Raw genomic sequence first — 16273 nt, forward strand, 5'->3', positions numbered from 1 at the left:
TATTGGCCGAAACCTTGGAGAGCGAAATGATGCTGCCATTCATCTATCCGAATTGACCGCCTCCTAATGAACTTTATGGAAATTTAAAAAATGTCAACCGTCAAATTGATGGTGAAAATGACGATGACGTTCGCGGGGGTGGTCATTGAGAGAGTGACATGAATGGCAGGCGCGCATGCGCGCGGCGGCAGCTAGTTGCGAGATATAAGCACGCGGGCCGAACCCAGCGGCTCACAACTTTGGCGCGCCCAAACGTTCTCACAGGACTTGGCGACCACGCACACATACGCACTCCTCACTGTGAGTTGTGACTAAGTTCCGGAAAGTGCGCGTAGAACTCTCAGTTTGTTAAGTTTCGCGGCGCGAACGACTGTCCGCTGACCCCGAGGTAAGTTAAAGATTTTAAGATAACCAGTATTTTAATTTATAATTCTAAATTATACGAAAAATAAGATTTGAAAATAAAAAACATAAAAATAAAGACTGGAATGCACAAAATCGGTTAGAAATACCTAAAATTATTCCTAAAAACTTTTTTTAAGGACTATACTCAAGCAAATTTTACAGTAGGATAAAAAAAAGGATTGTAACAAATAAAAAGCTGTTAAAAATAAATTTTAACAGTGCGCAAAAAGATGATTTTGTATCATAGAAGGTAATTTTTAATATGAACTTTAACACATTGAAATATTCAACTAAACTTTGGCCTAAAATATGACAAAAGAACGCTGAAAATTTTCCGCCGACGGTCCGGCAACTCGTCCGTCGGGAAAAGTTTCAAAAACAATTTCAACATTGCATCGAAAACCAAAATATAATAAACTTTTTTCGCATTAAGTTACCTACTAAGTAGATATGGAAAGGAAATATAGTTATCGTGGTTATATTTTTATTTTATTAAAAGATGTCCAAGTATGTTTTTATTAAACTTTTAAATCCAACTCATTAAACGTGGTAAAATTTATTAGTATTAAAATTACTTATTAGAATTAGAATTAAAAGTTTAGCATCGTATCATTTTATGAGAAAACTAAACAAAAGAATTCAGCTAGAAAACAGTCATTAGTCACGATTACCACGATTACGCATAACTGAAAACTTCATGAAATATTTAAGTAACCTAGTTATTAGTAAAAAAATTTAGTGTTGAGTCGTATCTCAATCTTTATTTTTAAAAATTTTATGTTAGTGATTTTTATCTTATAAAAAAAAAACATTATCAGAATCATATTCGTGAATGGTATCCTTACATGCATCATAAATATGAGATTACGTCATTTTAAAAGTTGTAATGTTCACTGTACGCAAACAAATCTCTATTTGCGTGTCTGTATGATATTTCACTGGCTTTTCCTACATGCAAATAAAAATGAAACGACTTTCAAAAAGTCGTACGACGACACGTTATCCTGCGGTTTACATAATAGAGCGTTACGAACGTGGGACATATAAAAATGAACCAACTTTCCTTGTTATAACTCGTTATAAAAAATCCATTCTTTTTTTAAAAACGGAACTATTGTTATATCAACTCGGCCTCGTTTTACTTTAAATTGAAAACAACTCAGAACTGGGAGCCTTTTTCGGTACGCACGCGGGTGTAATAAAAGGTCAACAAAGAATAATTGGAAGTTATCAAATGAACTACTTACATTAAAACTGGGAACAAAAGAATATCTAATATTACCTTCTTATGCCAGCCTCTATAATACAGAAGCAATAAAAAGACAGACGCTGAAAAGCCATTTCAGGTAAAGATAATATAATTTCAAATTATAATAAAAGCTACTTGAAAACTTGATTAATTGAGCGAACAAGGACTGTAATTAGTGACAATATTGGAATTGTCCCACTTTACACAAGTTTCAGGGGCTTGTCATGTCCACGCTAGTATTATTCAAGACGATGAAAGCCTTCCGTCAGATCTTAAAATGTTGGTTCTTCCCATTATTTACATTAAAGAGAATTGGCCCTTTTAGACGGAAAGTGCTAGCAAATAAAGAATTTACGGGGGTGTATTTGGTTTTTGTAAAGACAAACGGTTTACGGTTGTTGATGAAATTGATTTAGAGTTGTGCCATTCCACGGAGAATATTATTTTAAATACCTAGACGTTTGTCCAAGTAAATTCTCTTTAAAATATTTCATTCCTTGAGTCTCCAACCTTTATATCCAACTTGCCTTCTTTATGGTTAGGAAAACTTTATTATTAATGGAATTCTACATTGTAAATACTTCATTACGATGCTATTACTTATTAATTTTGAAGCACATCCTAATCCCGCGTTATGCCGTGGCCCGTAATGGGTGCCCCTCGTAGATTGAATGTCATTTTATGGATTATAAACACGCCATAATCCCTCTAAATATTATCGGTCACTAAATAGTGTATTTCAATATGCGCTCGTCCATCTGCTAATTAGGTTTACACATTAACGTGAAATCAATCAATAAGGTAATTAATATGTTGAATGCAAGCACACTTTTTCCAAAAAATGGCGATCCCAAAATGACTACTAGCATCTATTGTCGATGAGTATAAAATAAGGAAAAATAATGAAAAGAAGAGTTTTATGACTGGAAAATCGGAAGTTTAATTTATGGAAAGCACTATTAATTTGAGTTATTGCGTTAGCGTTAAAAGTTATGTATGTGACTTACTTACATCATTTAAATTGAGTAATAATTTTGACCACTTATTTTATATTAAATTAGTAAAAATACACAATGTAAAAGACAACCTTAAATGCCATGAAATAAAAAGTTTTATTCCATTCAAATGTGCAGCTTTAAAATTTTTCATTAAACAAACACAGTGTCTCTACAAACTAAAGCTCACTAACCACTTCAACCACTTGAGATAAACTCATTGCACCCTAATTACAGTTACCTGAAAGCACAAAGGTTTTTGAAATAACGACAAGTCTTCATTTGCTGAAACTATTTTACACTATCTCCATTCTCATGTATTAGATTCGTCAATAAAAGGTTATTTTGTAGCACTTTATATTCCGAGGATTAACACAATTGCAAAATTCACTCAGGACCCGCGACAATTTTCATATTTATTCAGATTAACGGTACTATTCCCACCTCTCCTTTATTCAGATTAGTATTTCATACATATTTACCGGGAACTAGTTTCGTAACTCAAAATCAGCAACTGAAAATGTTTCATATTCTCTTTCAATCCAACCACAGTAAATGGACTGTGACGAACATACTGTTGAGGCTATCAAATAGTTAAAATGGTACTCGCAGCTCAAACGTCCATTATCTGTTCAATTTTGGTTATTCTCAACGTGATATTGTTTATTTGGCTATATTGAAATACTCGTAGTTATTTAGTTTATCTGTGTTTCTGTTTGTTATGTACCTATTTAGAAAATATAGGCAAATCTGACAGGTACCACATGACTCAATGGGTTCGATTCCCACCTTAAGCAATTAGATCTTCTCAAGCTTTAAAAAAATGTTAGCTAATAATATTTTTATTCTGGATACAAATTGCAACCTGAGCTTTTTCTCATTATCAGCAATGACAAAATATTTCGTGTTACGGGAGGTCGCTTTAGTAAGAGTCTTGTTACAGAACATTAACTTAACAACAGATGACGTTTTTTTAAACATTCGAGCACATTAAAAAATAAGAATAATCGTGGGAATACCGACGTCAATACTTTGCGATATTCACATTCAGGAGGAAGAACATGTCATCTTACTGTAATGGCACCAGGAATTCTCTTCCAAATTGATCAAAGAAAGTATATTCCCATGATATACATTTGCGTAGGTATATTTCTCCGTACCTAGGTATGTTTTAGGAAAACTTGGTTTTTACAGTACCTAGATATAGAGAACGATTAAAGACTCCTCAAAGCTGACAAATTGCTGTGATAGTTGGAACAATTATTTTTGTATCAGAAAAGCGTGTATTGCAGACTAAGGTTGGGTTGTACCATCTTATTTTAACTGTATGTATGTGTACAAACGTCTTTATCAAACTCTGTACCTAAAACACTGGTTATAGTAATAACGTTATAGTTACGGTTATTGATGTGCCGTTCCCGAGAACGCTCTCTCAGCTGAGAATATTCTCGGGAGCGTTCCCGGGAGCGTTCTCCTAAGTGAGAAAGGTTGAGAATCATGTTTATAAAATGGAAATAAACAAACTTTCTTAAGTAAAATAGTATTAAATTAAGTCAACAGATAAGTGTATATTAAACAATACACTCTATTTGCAGTGAAAGGCTATATTCTCAGTGTTCCCGAGAATATTCTCGGGAACTTTCTCGGCAATATTCTTGGCAACTGCAACTTTATTATATTTTATTTTTTTCGTCGTGAAATGTCGTTTTAATGATATGTAAGATGACAGAAATTTCTTTTTACACGTAATTAAATAATGTAACTGTAAATTTTTTCGTTTTTAACACGCTCTTATTAGCTGACATAGCCCGACGGATCAGCAAGCTGAAGTGGCAGTAGGCTGGGCACATAGTACGCAGAACTGACGGCCGATGGGGCAGCAAGGTTCTGGAATGGAGGCCACGTACCGGAAAACGCAGCGTGGGACGTCCACCCACAAGGTGGGCCGATGACCTGATAAAGGTAGCGGGAAGGCGCTGGATGCAGGCCGCTACCAACCGTGCGATGTGGAAGTCATTGGGGGAGGCCTATGTTCAGCAGTGGACGTCCTGTGGCTGAAATGATGATGATGATGATTAGCTCTTCGTGTATGTAACTAACTATGTAATGGAATCTTAGAATATGAATTACACGCACTTCTAAGTCTTGTATCATCATGAAACTTGGCAATTATATGTAGATTAGAAATGACAATACAATATTGTGGTACCAGCTGGTCTGATGGGACTGGAAGGTGGCCAAAAGAAGTCCTAAACGAAACGGCAGAATCACATAGAGTTTGGGTTCATTGGATGTCTTTTCGAGATCTTTAAGTGCTAGATAATGTCCAGGGTCCTAATGATGGAGTCAGGAGGTAGCCATAGGAACTCCTAAAAGAAACGGCGGGAACTCATCGAGTTTGGGTTCCTTGGATTTGTCTTTTCGAGCACTTTAATGCTAGATGATGTCCAAGGTCCTGATGATTTTTGACTTTTTAGTGTTGTTAGTAATTAAAAGCGTGTTTTTAGTTTTTTAAACTATTTTTATTTGACATTAAGGGCATATTTCACAATCGCTTAGTAAGGGCCTGTTTCGCCACTTCTGGATAAGTTGTGGATAGCCTGTCTGACGGATCATTTGACACATTTTTATAGAAAATACGTGCTAGCTAGATTGATCCGACACTTAACGAATATATCCCGTACATTAGTATGTACGAGATTAGAATGGTTCTCAAACAGCTGAAAAACAACAAGGCACCGTAATCACGTCTGAGCTTCTGAAAGCAAGCGGAACGCCGGTACTAAAGGCCCTAAACCTTGTTGAAGAATTATAGACCCATTTCGCTTCTGAGCCATGTCTGCAAGCTGTTTTCGATAGTCATTACGAATTGTCACGCTAGCAGGCTCGACGACTTTCAGCCCCCCGAACAAGCCGGTTTTCGAAAAGGTTTTAGTACCACATACCATAATAAATACGCTACGGCAGATTATACGGAAGATCAAGGAGTATAATCAGCCACTTTGCGTTTGTGAACTATGAGAAAGCTTTCGATTCGATTGAGACATTGGCAGTGCTTCAGTCTCTTCGACTGTGCCAAATTGACTATGGATATGTTACGGTCAATGTGATAAATTGAAAATTATTAATAATAACCGGTTATTATGAATAATTACCGACAGTCGCGGTAAAAGTGATAAATTAATCACATTTAACAGTGATTATTTAATAATTCAACCTTAGTACTATCAAATTTCATAAAAGAGAACAACATCTTGTGTACGTGCTCGTGTACAGCCAAACTTTTGAACGTTTTGATATCATATATTAATATAATTTGGCATAATGAGTTTGGAATGTTTCTTGCATAATATTACTTTTCCATGATGCCTATAACATAATGTTTTGATTTAAAGCGAAAAATAGGTTAGGGTGCGGCGGGGGTGGCCCTTGGGCCACCCCTAAGCCGCCTATTTAGTTTTATACACACATAAATGACCTCATATTAATCACATTTACCAAATCATGCGGTAATTATTCATAATAACCGGCGATTATTCATAATTTTCACATTTATCACTTTGACCGTAACAGATACATTAAAGTGTTGAAAGGCTTGTACAAACACGCCACAGTGACAGTCCGTTTTAAGATCAGGACCCGAAACCTATCCAGTTGCAGAGAGGGGTGAGACAGGGAGACGTCATCACCACCGCCCTGGACGATGTTTTCAAGCTTCTGGGCTGGAGCGGATTCGGCATACATATCAACGGCGAGTACATAACCCAGACAGCAGACGATATCGTAGTCATGGCTGAGATCGTAGAAGATCTAGGCACAATGCTCGATGGTCTCAATAGAGTCTCTCAACAAGTGGGTCTCAAAATGAACATGGACAAGATTTAAAAATCATGTCTAAAGACCGTGTTGCACCCACTCCTCTAAAAGTTGGAGACTCAATACTCGAAGTTGTTGAATATAATGTATACCTGGGGCAAACAGTCCAGTTAGGTAGGTCCAACTTCGAAAAAAAAAAGGTCAATCATCGAATCCAGCTCGGCTGGACAGCCTTCGGGAAGCTTCACGATATTTTCACGCGGCTTCTCCGTCGCGTCGCCTCTCCGCTTTAAATCCACTTTGAATCCGCTTTAAATCCACTTTGAATCCGCTTGGTGACAAGGGCCTTAAAACTCAGAGGCACACTGATGTTCAAATACCGTAGCCGAGTCCTAAAGCCGCGGCACGCGTTCGCCAGGAAAAGACTGAGCAAGACTGCAATATCTCACTCACACGTTTTATGCCTTGTTTAAAACGACTAGTCTTAACGCCCAGTTAATAAAACATCGAAACATTACAAATAATATCACATATAAACAACAAAATTTAAATTAAAACTAAATGTATTCTGTCGAGAACACTGAGAATATTCCCGGGAGCGTTCTCGGTTCTCGAGAATATTCTCACTGGGAATATTGCCGGGAACGAGAACTTTCTCAGCGGCACATCTCTAGTTACGGTTAATATTCATTGGTGCTACCAACCTAAAAGCTAAGAAAATTTAGTTTAGTTTCGTTCGCATAGCTGACGCAGTGTTCAGATAAATATTACATAGTATCATGAAAATATTAAATGACTTTTTTCGGGTTCATGGTTTCATCACGGGCCTGTAGACCTTCTTGATGGCATCTGACGTACAAACTGCTAGAAATTGCCTTCATCTCCGGAGTTGTCTTACAAAGCGTGCAGTCGGGGCTTAATAACGAATTTAACTTTTGTCTAATAACGGCAGGCTCGTTCCATACCGAAAAGAAATTTAAGTCATCTAAAAGTAATTTGGTTACAATTAATTAAGTAAACTTTAATTAACTTTTTAATTTGTATTCCTTCATTTTTCTATAGCAATTAGGCCACGTCCACCTACATAAATTCTTGTAGTGTTTGATAATTTATACCATCATCCTATGGCAGTTGGTTTTATTTTCACTCTCGTGAAATTTTTTATTGCTAAAATATAATCTAAAATAATATCTTGAAAAAATATTAACGATAGGCTATGATATAAATTAATATAAAAATACCTACATAATAGTTTTTTTGTCAGTATTCTGTATTACATTAACTGTGGAAACTTTGCTGATTTCTGTCCTATTTTTGTGTCATTGTTTATCAGTGTAGTTTCCCAAAAACTGAAGAAAAAAAACTGTTATGAGATTATACATTCATTAATAAAGTTTACACTGTTTCAAATGTCATTTCCACACTAAACGCTACTCGAAACTGTTCAATGTGCGTGTAACTGTACTGTACCTGAGGAGGCAGGTACGAGTATTTAACCCATTTTATGACACTTTTTTGCAATAGGTACTATCCGTTGTATTTTTCAGAAGTTTTGCTAAATAGAATTTGAATAAATAGGTTATTTTTCTGTACAGTCGCCGTCCTGGTAATTGGGTGCTGTTTAAACCGGCTCGTAAAGCGCGTGCATAAGCGCAGCTGTTACTTGCCGATAGACGCGCTCATAAATCTGACGTCACATATTGCACGCGTTACCTACTGACGTACTGGTACTGTGCTTGGGTGTTTAAGAAATATCTTAAAAATACGTCATACTGGTAATAGTAATGAGGAAACTTACTGGTAATAATTTGTGGAGATTTATTTTTCGGTTTCTCCAGAAGTGAATTACAAACTAAATTCATTACCTAATTCATTCTTATTAGAGAAGACCCTTATCGGAAGCATAGGAAGTAATCATAACATATCGCACCTATTTGAGTGTCTGAAAGCGCTTATCCATTAAAGAGTTAAATACTCTACCTACTGTAAAAAAAATTGAAACTGTAAGCACAAGAAGATTGCCTTAATTATATCATATGCTTTTGACATAATGCCTTTTAGATATAGCATAGTGTTTTCAGCCTTCCGCATTTGGTTAGACCTTTTATTAATTCACATTATATGGCAGTAAGCAAAATTATATGACTGTTTTAAGAACTATCGAGTACCTATCTATTTACTTCGAATGTTTAGGTACTTGATACAGCTAACAGATAATGTTGTGTTAGTTTAAAGTTATGTAAGAGCAAATATTGAGGCCACGGTGTCCGGCAAAGGCTGCAGGGCTCATGAAATTATGGCAACGAGGTTAGGATCTGTCCGCAATCTGTCCGGTGCACTTACACGAAATATTTATTTTCCAAAAGTAGGTTAATACTATCATGGTCATGGAGTATCTATTTTCAAAAGTAGGTTACTATCGAGGTTTATCACATATTTTCATGGGTCACAGTATTTTAGTAAAAACTTAAACTTCAATTTTACAGATTTTAAGTATGAAAAAGTTAATTAATTTTGATTATTAGGACTCTACTTAATAGGACATTTCTCTTCTCTTTCTGTCATTTTATCTAATACACTATTGTTTCTATTTATTTGAGTGATAAATGTTGTCCTTAAACTTATTATATCATTAATACATTGTTAAAAAAAGTTTAATATTAATTTAAAGTGTAAAATACTTTACAGACGACGTGACGGTACGATACATTACAGCCAGTGCTACAGTCGTAGCAGCAGTCCTTATCTATACGAGTGTCGTGCATATTGGTAAAATAATGTTTACAAAATATCAACAGTGCTACGAATGTAGACATATATTATGTAGCTTCGTAGTTGCTACGAAGGTGAAGTTGAACATAAAAGTAGTTAGTAGTCGTCTACGATATTAGCTTACAGTATTATAAGATTTTACTTCCGAATGCAATTTTACAAATACACATTGCGCAGCACTTACTCATATTAACTCGTAAATTACTTTAATCTAGGGATAAAAGTAATCGTAATTAATGAATCTTATCGATCGAGAGCAGTGGGTAATTGATTTAGATTAGATTCGACAATCTTATACAGGGTGCAAACATTTCGTTGTGGAAAGCAAGTACATTTTTTACTTGCTTTTTCACGCATAAACGGCACAAGTGACTCTTACGGCAAAAGCATTTTGTACAAGATTGAAGGAAAAATATGAATAAAAATCTGACTTTCGTGACTCCTTTGAAAGAAACTAATAATATTGGGATAGTTATCTGACTTGACGTGTATGTTTTTGCGAACCTGGCGCTTACCCCGTAATTTTTTCATTCATGTATATTTTATTACTTTATTCATGCGTATCAAGCTCGCTCATCATATCATTCTGGCACTTATACGCTTGGGTATACACAAGCGTAACAGCTTCATAAAGTTTGCAATTCGTAAAGGTTATATCCGTCTGATTGATGGAAGTACTACAAGTTTTATTTAAAGCTCATAGGCGGTGCACGGCGGGCGCGGCTGATTTATTGCTGTTTGCTTGCCCACAATAAATCAGTTCTATTGGTTTAGTCTAGCACCCCGCGACCCTTATAGATAGATTTCCGTTGTTAGTAACTATGATTACTAAACGCTTTATTGATATACGGCTATTTAGGTCTTTTTCCTTTCTTATGGTAAACACAAGCCATATTATCAGGGTAAATACTGTGGCATCGACGGTACTTAATATTTACAAAAAGAAAATAGAAAATTCCTTTCACGATGATATTGACTCATTCAAATAAGTAAAGCTCAGCAAAGGTCAGCTTAAAAAACAATTATGGTAGAAGTTCTTTTTATTTTGTTGGTATAAGTATAGTATGGTCAACGCAAGCCCTGTGATCACTATCACACGTGTTATGTAGGTACTTGCATTATTATTTACAAAAGAAATGGAATTGCTCTACCTAATTTCTTTTACGATTTTAATGATGACTCTTTGAAGTCTGAAATAAGTACGGATTTATGAATAAACAGCTTGTATTTACACTTTTTGATCTGTCCGTGTTATAAAAAAGAATAAGAAGAATAAGGTAAATAGGTTAAACAAATAACGTCGTTTTCAACAATCCGGATGAAATAATTGTCCTTTGTTAACGAGAATGTTCTATCAGGGAAGCTTTTAAATGATATTTACCAACCATTCGTTATAAATATGGTTATGTAAAGATGTCTTGAACGTTTTTATTTCTAACAATAACGGACGGTTGGCTGTCATCCCGAGAAGTGGGTGGTTCTGTCCGGGGCAGTTCCTCTGCTTCACTCTGAAACACACATTTCAAAATGACTTTATTTTTTAATAAACAAACTAAAATATTACGGAGATACCGTTCTGTGTCGATTTGAGTTGCCTCACTTTGACATTGGCGTCTTTGAAACACAATACGAATCCGTAAAAATGTAGGTTTTATTATAAAGGAAAAATATAACAGTTGTTTTGTTTTCGCGGCTCAGTATTATTTTGATTTGGCAACCTTTACGATAATTGGTAAATATTTTGTGACTTTTCTACCCTTATAAAACTAGCTAAACATCCGAAATAGTGTTGGTAATACCTACTTTCAAGTATTTTATTGACTTTGGGAACCTATAAAATTATATGCACGAATGTTATTCGTTTGAAATTGTGGCAAACAGCAATCCAATTTGGACAGGTTCTCTACGAGTACGGTTTTTGGCTCGCGTTCAGTTTATGCTTTTTTCTTTTATACTTGGCTGCGAAGGCTGCTACGGGCTTATGCATTTCCTCATCATTTTCACGGTTCCAACACTTTCAGCGTAACTTTATGCGGGCTGTAAGGCAGAAAATTGCTATGCCACTTGTTGGATTTGATCTCCACGCCTATACAGGGTAAAATATTGTGGAAAAGAATAAATTATTATGATCACGACATTAGCCTTTTTTTTCAGAAAGTATATTGGCAAGTTTTTTTATTTAGGCTGACGGTTTATTAGTTCTTTATTAGTTTATTAATTCGATGATATTTTTGTGTTTTTTACAGTTTACTTGCAAAACAAAAAGAATGTTTAGAAATCTGATATAAGCAATCGTATATTTTCTTCGAAGAAATATCCCTGGACATCAGTTTTTAACTTCATTAGCTATGGATACTTATAACTCATTGCTTAAGTTTTTGCCTGTTCCTTTCACCCTGTATAGTGACGGAAAACTGGGTCATTATGAATATAACGACAGGACATCGTCGCTTTTGTGTGAACCGGGCAAATAAGGGCCCCTTCGCGGGCCTGGCCCAAAGCGAGCTTTGTAACTAAACCCGGGTACAGCAAATTAACTTCAATTAAGTTAAGAGATAAAGCCTTGTCAGTCACTAATCTACTTGTCGGCCAAAAGTTGAACAATCCTCAAACTTTCCTGTTTAACGATACTCTTATTAATTTCAGAAGTTGTGAGTAGTTAATTTGGACACAATTTCAAAACGGCCAAACACAACGAGTTCCTCAAGTAATCCTATTGCCCTTATTTAAATGAACAAAATAGCTTGTCTTTCTTTTTTTATTATTTGTTATCCACATGTTTCAACTGGTTTATAAGATTCAGCCCGCTGACAGATAGACAGTAGAGGCAGACAACCCTAAAATGATAGTGAGCACAACCTAATCTTCCTAAAGCTTCTAGAGCGAAATGTATTCTACAAGGATTACAGCCTGTATTTCTTGGGGATGATCATTAATACAACCAAATTAAAAAAAAAACTTAATGTGTGTTATAAGTCTGATAACAAATTTCAAGCAATCAGTAACACAAGTATCTATTAAGTGAGATGAAACGGTTACAGGGTTCTTGTATGTCTCAAATAACACAATATACTTTCCAGGTCGCTATACAGGGTGTTGATTTCAATCCTCGCCATATTTATTTAGGTGATCTATCATGACTTAAATAAACGCATTATCCACCAAAAAAGTTTTGCAAACGAAAGTGGAATTTTTAGTAAATATTTTCCGTGCGAAATCAACTGTACTGTGGCTCGCAATACTGCAATACTTAGTTTACACTACGGCACCTTCGAGCTACGCGGATCGCTCGCTTATCATGTCGGATAACCTACTGAAGGAAGCCACGTAAAGTAGGTAGTGTAAATATGTATTTTTCTTTCACTAACTAAAGTTAAAGTTTGATTAAATTTTTTTTCGAAGTCAATTTTTTTACTGATTCGTGATCAGAATAAGCTAATCATAATCAACTCCCTAAATATGGCGAGTATTGAAATCAACTCCTTGTATAAAAAAATCTCTAGCTAAATCCTTCTTTTGAGAAGCAGCTGGCATGTCATCTCGTTTGTCTTGTTATTGTTCCCAAGATCCTTTTAAGTCAAAAGGAAGTGAAAAAGTATAACAATACTAAGGACTGTAACTTCGTAAAGGATGGTTATACATTTATTTCAATGAGTATGAACTCTATCTGCGTATGTAGACATAGGAAACCATTTATCTTGAGTCAACGCTAGCTAACTAGGTACTACAATACATAAATATTATCTTTGTGTCAAATAATCTACGGTAGGTACTATTCTGTGTAGAAATAGACTATACTCATCAAATCTACCACGAGCCAAGGTTTTTAAATTGCAATCTTACTTATTAAAACCTTAATGACTGAGAGATATAATAACGGCATACATTTACAAGCCATAAAGAAAATTAGAAGAAACTCTCTGTCTAATAAAATTAAACTCTTCATAACCTTAATTATTATTTAATCTGTGGGGCCTGCAATTTCCCGCGCTAACTGCACGATTTTTCTTTTTCGTTTTGATGGTCTTACAAGCGAAAGCTCTCTCACTTTTGCCACAGAAGTTCTTCGACAAGTGCTTTCGAAGTGAAATTCCTTTAACACTAGTTTTCCTTGATTTTCTTAGATAGAACTCACATTAAACAGATTGACCTACGTCAGTAACTTTAGCTAGCGACTTACTTTTCGATCCTTCATTTATCCAACATTTTGTGATCGCTTTTATTACATTATACAAGAACTCGTGGAAACTGTTTTGGCTTGTGTAGATACCTATTGTTTATTTATTTTTTTATTTCTACGTGTTATTTCAAAGTATTATCGTTAAAAAAGTCTATAAAAACTGAAATAACTACATAGCCCACCGACGTAAAAAATAATTAAATCTTTTGATTATTTTAACTGCGCCATTTAAGTGCTTAGAAATAAACCAGTTCATCGTGCTTTGTTTACCGATAAATTGTACTTGTTCTAGGAATGCTACTGAGACGCACAGCAAATATCTTTGTTGATCTGGTAGAACATCTGACACTCCTTTGAGCTACGGACTCATGGCTGCTTTGCCTGACACGTACAAAATTGTGTTCCGAAAGCATCTCGTGTGAAAAATACACAGGGTTGCTAAAGCAAAAAAATTTTCGGAAAATATTATTATTTACATTACGTTAGTTAGCAATTTTGACATTCTTTACGCGAAAGCCTTTACGGTTATAACATGATTTTACTCTTTCTGTCAGTAGCTGATTTTGAGACTCAATTAACTTAAGTCCGAAGCAAGTATCAATCAATCAACAAAACTCATTGCATATAGATTTTCAATATGTAGGCATTTAAACAACTGACAATGGCTTTTTGTTATTCTGATAACGCTTTTTAGGCCAGTAGAATTAAACACAAAAATGAATTAAATCGGAAATAATTCCAATTGAGAGTCTTTATGGACAATTAGTTGTCCATAAAGACTCTCCTAGGTTTTCGACTTCGACGGAGTTGTGCTTAAGTGGTGGGGGCCCCCGAAAGGGGCGCTTTTTCGGTTTTCCGGTTACGAGCTGGATGCGCCTATCCTTGTTCGTCCCAGCCGTTCCTTAACTGCGGTTGCTGCACCTCTTCCTGGCACTCACCTGAACGACTCTGTGTTACCTACTGTGGCTGCCCCTCTTCCTTGTATCCTCCTACACGATTACGTCGCCTAGCCGTATGCCTGGTCTAAGGTTCGACGCCAAAAATCAACAACAACAAATTCATATTAAAACGCTGAAGAGTTTTTTGTTTGTTTGTTTGAACGCGCTAATCTCAAGAATTACTAGTTTGATTGAAATAATTATTTTTGTGTTGAATATCTCATAAATTGAGGAAGGCTATAGGATATATACAATCACTCTACAACTAATAGAGGCGAAGCAGTAAAGAAAAATATTGCAAGCACGGAAAAGTAGTATTTAAACTATTTTCACGCTTACGAAGTTGATTTTGTGACGTCGAACCTTGGACCAGGCATATGGCTAAGCAATGCAATCGTACAGGAGGGTACAAAGAAGAGGGGCAGCCACATTAGGTAACACAGAGTCGTTCAGGAGAGTGCCAGGAAGAGGTGCAGCAACCGCAGTTAAGGAACGGCTGTGACGAACAAGGATAAGCGAATCCAACTCGTGAGCCTTGACAGGGATACGCTGGTTAAGGCGACCCTTTACAAGGCTTGGGAGCCTACGGGTGACGAGCTATTGGACGTGGAGAGGGTCATTAATTATTATACACATATTTTCTACTTTGCCGAACATTTGCACGAGAACGCTTTGTCCAAAACATATGAATTTGGTCTTATTTAATGCAGGATTAAATGCCCTTCAATCGTCAGGAAGACCACTTTTCGATAGGGTAAGTCCTTTACGCGGTATAACCGGAAAACCTAAAAAGCGCCCCTTTCGGGGGCCCCCACCACTTAAGCACAACTCCGTCGAAGTCGAAAACCTAGGAGAGTCTTAATGGGCAACCAATGAAGCCATTAAAGCAATAAAATCTTTTGTAGGAATTATTACGATTTAAAATCTAATTCTACTGGTCTATTTCTATTGTGTGTAGAAAGCATCCATTATTATTTGACAAACAAAGTGATTATTATGGTGCAAAAATTTAATTAAATGTCACTGTCGTTTTAATTTTAAAGAAATTAAGGTTTCACTTGCAAAAATCTTCAACTGATGAATGTTTTAATTTCAGCGCTTAAAAATCTCAATGTCACTGAGTGTCACGAACGTATGACAAATATAGATTTGTATCGTTTGTAATCCCTCGTCTTACGATGTTATCAAGCATCACGCCAGTTCTAAATAAAGCACTGTAATAGATCGTAACAATTACACGAGCTCGTTGAACATTACAGGTGGCAGTAATCGTCCGTTGACGGTATAATTTGTTTGTGAAACTGCCTCCGCCGCGTTATTTTCCCCATTAATTTTTCTGACGACAGCCATTTAATTCTTCAACTTAATGGCATAACATTCTTGCTTGGCGATGAAAGACTTAAGAGATCAGCCCCTTTGAGTCGTTTGATAAAAGCTTCAGTCCTGAATGGCACATTTGTGCTGACAGTTTTCCCGCTTTTATTGTAAATCGTTTTAATTACTACAGAATGGGAAAGGTAGGATTGTGAGTTACTGGCAGTTTCCTTGGAAGAGCTCACTTGCTACAAGTAAGCAGTATGATCAATAGCTTAATGACGATTCAGATGTTACACGAGTGCCTGAGATCGATAAAGGAATTAATTTTCCGATCACATAACATTTTACAAGCTGTTAGTGATATCGGTGTACTAATATCGGAACACGTTCAATTAACACAGAATGAGTAAGTAGTTACACCTACATTATTGATGAAATACTTAGTTCCCTTTACAATTGAATTATAAAGTCATTTGGAGTCAGTTTGTTCATAGATATTGAATATTGTAGTGAGCAATTGAACAACAATGTACACTCATTTCCATTTAGTATTCATAGTTTCAATTTACTTTCCTAGAAGATCACTTTTACTCTCATATCC

At 35.8% G+C, this 16273-nt stretch overlaps 1 protein-coding gene across 2 annotated transcripts in view; it reads left to right on the top strand.

Moving 5' to 3' along the window:
- The first annotated feature begins 248 nt into the window (after window positions 1-248).
- LOC135082664 (diuretic hormone 41-like) overlaps window positions 249-16273 on the top strand; it is a 47366-nt gene continuing 31341 nt past the window's right edge. For both annotated transcript variants that reach the window (XM_063977456.1, XM_063977464.1), the window contains exon 1: window positions 249-388. The gene's annotated coding sequence lies outside the window, so the exon portion shown is untranslated. The remainder of the gene's footprint in view (window positions 389-16273) is intronic.

The sequence above is a fragment of the Ostrinia nubilalis genome, chromosome 2 (genome assembly GCF_963855985.1).
Source record: "Ostrinia nubilalis chromosome 2, ilOstNubi1.1, whole genome shotgun sequence".
In the NCBI taxonomy this organism is placed as follows: Eukaryota; Metazoa; Arthropoda; class Insecta; order Lepidoptera; family Crambidae; genus Ostrinia; species Ostrinia nubilalis.